This window comes from Mugil cephalus, chromosome 23, assembly GCF_022458985.1.
Source record: "Mugil cephalus isolate CIBA_MC_2020 chromosome 23, CIBA_Mcephalus_1.1, whole genome shotgun sequence".
Taxonomy (NCBI): domain Eukaryota; kingdom Metazoa; phylum Chordata; class Actinopteri; order Mugiliformes; family Mugilidae; genus Mugil; species Mugil cephalus.
Genome location: NC_061792.1, coordinates 12,889,083 through 12,896,304, shown reverse-complemented (window position 1 = coordinate 12,896,304; position 7,222 = coordinate 12,889,083). Strand labels below are relative to the sequence as shown.

The 7,222-nt window shown below is 39.1% G+C and overlaps 1 long non-coding RNA gene across 1 annotated transcript; it reads left to right on the top strand.

The window, feature by feature from the left end:
- Positions 1 to 2,856: 2,856 nt before the first annotated feature.
- On the top strand, positions 2,857 to 6,136 carry LOC125001036. Its single transcript, XR_007111433.1, has 4 exons — positions 2,857 to 3,018; positions 4,421 to 4,624; positions 4,764 to 4,996; positions 5,594 to 6,136. It is a non-coding gene; the product is annotated as an uncharacterized LOC125001036 (long non-coding RNA).
- Positions 6,137 to 7,222: the final 1,086 nt, after the last annotated feature.

Sequence of the window (7,222 nt, the reverse complement as noted above, 5' to 3'; positions counted from 1 at the left end):
GACAGTAGGAATTCTAAGAACTCTGTAATGTTCATCTGACATGTGACTGTTGTTTGAAGATAGACTTGAAAATATGAACTTCTCCTTTAATATTTTAACGACACCAACCTACTGAGATACCAAATACAGGAAGAAGAAGGTCATGGAACCAATGAACTAATGAACAGTTTGTTTTCAACATGTGCGATTTGATATTGATCCTGTAATGAGAGACTTGACTGAGGTCAGCAGCATGTTATTGATGTGTTTTGACATGAATAGTTGTGTGAATGTTGTGTTGATGTTTGGATGATGTGTGTAGAAGGCTGACATGATGATGATCCACAATAACACAAGGACAAAGTCACTCTACTCATTTTAGAGAACAGCTCATTGATTAGGACGTAGTAATGTTGATCTGAACATTAAAACCTGAACACATCTGATTGATTATCAATGATTTTATTAACAACTTTTATTCTTTATTCAGATTAAATTGGTGCAGTTTGTCAGAGATCAGCTATGATTCTCTGGTCTCAGCTCTGAAGTCCAACCCCTCCCATCTGAAACATCTGGACCTGAGTTACAACAACCTGCAGGATTCAGGAGTGAAACATCTGTGTGGTTTTCTGGAGAGTCCAGACTGTAGACTGGAGACTCTGAGGTCAGTTCACTGGATGTCTGTTACTATTGTGGATCTGATTTGTTTAATTACAAACTGAACTTAATTTATGTACATACAGAATTTCCACCCATAAAGATTTAAATATCCTCCAGTTCATATACTTTTTCTTTTCATGTCCTAAATTTAGTCTGTCATCTCAAAGATGAGTGCTAGTTGAAAGTGTAGAAGGCTGACATGATGATGATCCATAATAACACAATGACAAAGTCACTCTACTCATTTTAGAGAACAGCTCATTGATTAGGACGTATTAATGTTAATCTGAACATTAAAACCTGAACACATCTGATTGATTATCAATGATTTTATTAACATCTTTTATTCTTTATTCAGATTGAATTGGTGCAGTTTGTCAAAGATCAGCTGTGATTCTCTGGTCTCAGCTCTGAAGTCCAACCCCTCCCATCTGAAACATATGGAGCTGAGTTACAACAAATTGCAGGATTCAGATATGAAGCAGCTTCTTGATCTTGTGAAGAGTCCAGACTTTAGACTGGAGACTCTGGGGTGAGTGGAGGGTTGGAGTCAGTTCATTCTTCTTTCAGTAGTTTTGTACTAGACACAGAATCTAAAGTGTTTCCTGGAAACCTGCTGCTGTTTTCTTCAGAGATGCTGTCAGAGGAGAATGGAGACAGACTGGACAGAAAGACAGAGACAACAGTCAGACAATCAGATCATCCTGAAGCTTGTTGTGTTGATGTTTTCAGGAAATAAATGTGGATTCCAGCTGACAGCCTCACTAGATGAATAGAGACAGTGGTCCTCATTCATCAGATCTGATCTCAGACTCTTTGTTCTCTCACCTCAAAACTAAACAACTGATCAGTTTCATCTTTGTCACAGCTCTGAGATCAGTCTGACTGAAGCTTTTAAATCACAGACCCATCATTACATTTAGTAACCATGTGGTCTTTCTACAGAGCAGAACCTCTGCTGAGGTCCACTCATCACATCTGTATCTCTGTCATTAGTTTCATCAGATATCTTCAATGTTTCTTAGTCAGCTGATGCTTCAGAAACACATGAGATGTTCATCAACACACTCAGACTCTTTATTGAAATGGAACAGCTGGAAATCCATCACTAAAGTGTTTGTGCAGTAATGAAGCGTTGATGACTCTCAGCAGTTTATTTCCTCTGTGGACTTGAGAGAAATGTGCCGAGGAAACAGACTTGATGCTAAAAGTCTGTGCAGTTCTGTGAGCTTCCAGCTCCAACACGTTAACATGAAGCTGAAAGGAAGCAGGCTGAGCTCCACAGCTGCTCTGAACAGGACTGAAGTCCCTGCTGCTCTTTATACTGGATGTGCTGCATCACTGACTGACACCTGATGAAAAGAGTCTCTGGAAACACTAAATCACCTCCTCTCTTCTTTCTTCTTCTCTCTGTAGGTGGAAGTCAAAGTCAACAGGACGGTATGTGAGCTGAGAGAGGATGAGCTGAGTCCTGATGATCCAGAGGTTGAATCAGCAGCAGCTTGTGTGTAGAGAGACTCTGACTCGACCATGTTACTGGGAGGTGGAGTCAAGAGGAGAGCTTCATCCACATGTTTCTCATTTAACATCATCAACAGAGCTGCAATCAATATATTCTAACAGAACCAACAAATAAAGTGAAGTTCCTCTTGAATTTTCACCTCTAGATGGAGCCAAATCTCCACTTTATGTCAGGAAACATTGAAAATACCATATAAAGTAAAAGTGGGAAACATGTAATTATAGATGTCAGAGTACAGGAAGTCTGACATTTTTCTGAGAAATGTTTTTTTGCAATTTGTATGTTTTCAATAAAATAAAAATTGTACAGAGTACAGTGATGTTGTGGAAACACAGTTTTATTTCATGACATCTTTTAATTGTAAATATAAAAGCAGACATATGCTATAAAATGAGTAATGCTGATGCTGTGTTGGTTAAAGTAAATGATGGAAATTTGACAAATTGTAAATTCAATTCAATTCAGTTTTATTTATATAGCAGATGTAGGTTTTTAGTAGAACGTTTATTAGTAAAACGTTGAAATACTTTAGTAGAAAAATAACTTGAATAAATGTATTAATTAAATCAGGTTGATGCATTTTAGTGTTTATTTACATGTTTGTTAGAAATAGAGGATTTATTGTGTTTTTTGGTGATTTAGAGGTAAATAAAATAAAACAAGAGTACGTATGTGTCACAGACTTGCGTAATGACGCACTCTACCTGTTACGTAGGGGGCGTGGCCAGCGACTGTTGTTACTGCGGCTTCATCCAAAGAGAAAAGAGACACTGAGCGAAACAGGGCGACACTCTCCTCACAATAGTTGTGTTTTTGGTCAGTAAGCGGATATTTTGTGACAGCACGCAGCCGAGCCGGTGAGTTTTGGTTTATTTATTCAAAGTAGCTCAAAGTGAGAGGACACATGTTCGCGGCTCCTTTGAGAAACACTGCTGCTGCTATTACGCAACTTAATCAGGAACATTTTCTGCAAACATTTATTGCTGTGTCACGTTTTTCTGCGTCCTTGCTTTATACTATGTCAATAATATCCGGTTCCATACTCATCCTGGTCCGTTCACAGTGTCATTTCTAAGAGCGTGTAGTTATATGTGGATATATTTACACATATTTCTGTATATTTCTCATCCAATTTAAACTTTTACTTCATCAGCTGGTCTGAGTTGGAGTGGTTGGAGATTACACAGGTGCAAGCAGATGATGACAAACTTTATCTAGACAACCTGTAATCACCCATAACTTCTGATGAATCACGTTTCAGGATTCACTTTAAATATTGTTCAACAAAAGCGTGCGCTTCCCTCTGAGCCAATAAGATGTTGAGGGAGTTGAACCTTAATACGTCAAATGCTTGTTTTTGTGTGAAACAATGAAGCTCATCCTCAACAGAGGAATGTGTACTTTTCCAGTCTGTTTTTAGCTCCCCGTACTCCGAGGAAAAACCTCTGCTCTGTCCGTTTCCACACAAATCTCCGTTTGTCACCCTTTCTGTCGCACTGATCCAAACATCAGTCCGGACCAGATAGTTTCAAGTTCTGCTGCAGAACACCAACACTTTTCCACCCATTTTTCAGCTGGGAAAAATGAAAAAGACATTTCCAGATTGAATGTGCGCGCTTCAACCTCTTTGAGGACAGATTGTTCCTCTTCTCTGATGAGAACAACTTTATCAAGGTGTCCCTGTGACTGGAAATGTCTCAAAGTGGTTGTTTTCCAAACTAGGCCTTCTCTGTTGGCAGGAGGACAATGATTAAGTGATTAAGTTAAAGCAAAGGGAGTCGTTTGAATGGACACAGCATCTTAAATGGAAAGATTTGTTAGTTTACTGCTTTATTTAGCTGTAACTTTAATAACCTGAATGTTCAGCTTCAGAAAGAAATCAATCATTTCCATTGGTTGCAGCTGTGAGGTGTTGGGTCTACAGGTTGAGCATCAGTTTAAATGAGGTGAATATAAAGGACTATTCTTATTCATTTATTAGTTTCTCTTTAAAATGAGCAGAAACTGGAGAAAAACTACTTTTCTGATTTCCTACAGCTGAAGGCAACATGTCCAGATCACTTCTTTTGTTCCACCAACAATTTCAAACTGGAGGAAATTCAGTTGATGAGAAAGAAAAGTAGTAGATATTCACATTTTAAACGTTGGGACTGTTGATTCAGGTTTTGATTGGTTGTTAATCTCCTTCAGCTGAATACGTTTAGAGTGAGAGATGAAGCACTAAATCATCTCCTCTGTTCTTTCTTCTTCTCTCTCCAGATGTTGGCCATTGTTCTAAACAGGACGGTATGTGAGCTGAGAGAGGATGAGCTGAGTCCTGATGATCCAGAGGTTGAATCAGCAGCAGCTTGTGTGTAGAGAGACTCTGACTGGACCATGTTACTGGGAGGTGGAGTCAAGAGGAGAGCTTCATCCACATGTTTCTCCATGTCAGACCAGTGGTGTCGTCTATGTGATACGCAGGTATACGCCGTATATCCACTAGAAAAGCTCCTGAATTGTCGTCCAACCGCTGAAAAACCCACAACGATACGTATCAACCTGGTTTAGTGACATAACTTCACTTTCCCGTTCATAAATGGACCTTCTCTGTGTTACCAAGCGTTCACTTTTGGACCATGGGGGCTTCCGTCAAGCGTGACGTGGACCTGACGTTAACTACTAAGGAAGCAGTGAAGTTGTGCGGCGGGAACGAGTCGACAACTTGAACTGGTCCAACGTTCGTCAGTGGGGAAGGAATGTGGAGAAAAAACAATGAGAAGAAAGAAAAGGAAGCCCAGTGACACTATTTGAGATGGTAGGGAAGGAGAGCTGATGACGCTGTCGTCCTACCTGGTAAGTGGAACTCATGTATGTTAGAATAATAGTCACCACTATTGGAACAGCAGCTGATTGGCTCATTGAATTCTATCTAAAACTAGTCACTGGTGGTTTGGTTGAAATCAAGGAGCTGCTGCTGCTCTGTGTGTGTGTTTGTGTAGATGAGAACTGGACCTGGCCAGCCTTGTGGAGTGAGAGTCAGGAGAGGGAATTTAAAAACAGGCCTCCTTGGTTAGAGCGGAGAAACAGAAAGTTAGTGAAACATTAGACGACATTTAAAGCTGCTAGAAACAGTTTAAATGTACAAAGTTAACGCTGTGTTCAAATGTTAATGTAGTTCATTCAGAAAGTTGTTAATAAAAATGAAATTAATTCATTGTCGTCTTATTAATTAAGACCCCATGTTCACCATTAAATGACTGATGTGTTGGATATAGTTGAGTTTTTCCTCCTTTTGTCTAGTTTTCCGGCCTTTTCTTCTCAGTGGCTGAAGATTGTAAACAGTTCATTAATAGTTGTGGCTCTGTTCAGCAGGTCTTAACACTAATATAGATACGAAAAGGACAATAATGGATCATAATGTTCATTACTGATGTTGTTGTTTACCTCCAGGTTGTGTATCTGCACTGCAACAAAATCCACTGGCGTCCTCACAGAGGAAAGGGCGTCTACATCTGAGGAGTGGGTGTCCTTTAAAATCCAGTCCTCAGACACAAACCACAAACAGCTCTAGGTCCTTTTTCTTTATTTGAATCTTATTTGTCTTATCACTGTCTGTTCAGTGGTTAATTAAAGTCCAGCTGTTCATGTCTGTTATACATCTTGTGTTGCTTCCAATACATTTACATTCAGATAATACATAACCAGTCTTTCATGACCTCAGTTATGTGTGGATCCAGACTTTATGCATTAATGAGCCTGGTGGTTCTTGTGTGGGGCCGTTTTGGAGCAGCTGCTGCTCTGGGAGGGGGGCTGCAGGACAGATGTTGCTCCAGGACGGGGGTGTACGAGGCTGGGAGGGGAACAATCAGAGTATACCCACTAGAATAAACTAGACTACACCACTGTTTAAGACCATCAACAGAACTGCAACCAAACTACTCTAACAGTACCAACACATGAAGTCCAGTTCCTCTTGAATTATTCAGACACATTTAAAACAAAAACAAATATTCTGTTTAAAAGTTGCCAACATCAACAATCCTTCCTTTTCTTTCTTGATAATAATTATGGAAAAAATGGAGCGATACAAGTAAAACTAATCTCAGTCTCTGCCCAAATTCAGTATGTTTATCCCGTCTAGTGGCCACAAAGTGTAACTACAGTGCGATGAGTGTAAAGCAGAGCTATAGAGTAAAACAAAACAAAGTTTAACTCTGTAGCTCTGGAAACAACCTGAAGGATTCAGATGTGAAGCAGCTTCTTGATCTTGAGAAGAGTCCAGACTGTAGACTGGAGACTCTGAGGTGAGTGGAGGGTTGGAGTCAGTTCATACTTAACACACATAATACCACTCCTAACAAAATAAAGACACACAGGAATATAGTAAACCTGCCAGCATCAACAGTCCTTTCTGATGTTTCTCATCGTTGATATTCTCACGTCTGCCTTCACTTGTTTGTCTCAGTAGATTCCAGTTGTTCCAGTTGTTTTCATCAAATCATCATTTCAGAATCTTTAACCTGCAGATGATTAAAGATGATTCATTAATGTACAGCAGGCCAGAGTCATTTTTTAGAGTTGGTTTTCGGTTGTTTGTGTTTTTCGAGGAAATTCTGGTAAATAACAGATTATTTTGAAGGAAATTATGAGTCAGAGTTCAATGAAATGACCTGGAAAACAGATTACTTGTCAAATAAAGTGTCAGAATAAATATAGTTAATTCAAAATAAAAAATCTTTGATATTTCCTTTGGTACAAACTCCAATAAAAAATGTGGAAACAAACAACTGTGTCATTGTCATTGACAAAACTGTAGTAAATATCAATGTATTATTGGATGTGGACAGTTGTAGTTACTGACAGTGACCACTAGAGGACAGTGATCGTGGATGCCTTACAGTTCACTTTACCACCACCAGAGGGAGACAACTCTCCATCACAGGTCATTTAAACATCGATTTGAATCTATGGTTTGAGAAGATTTTTTACTCAAAGAGTCTTATTTAGTTTCTTAAAATAAACATAACCAGTTCCATAAAGGCCACAATACACTGTTAAACAAATTAAACACCAAACAAC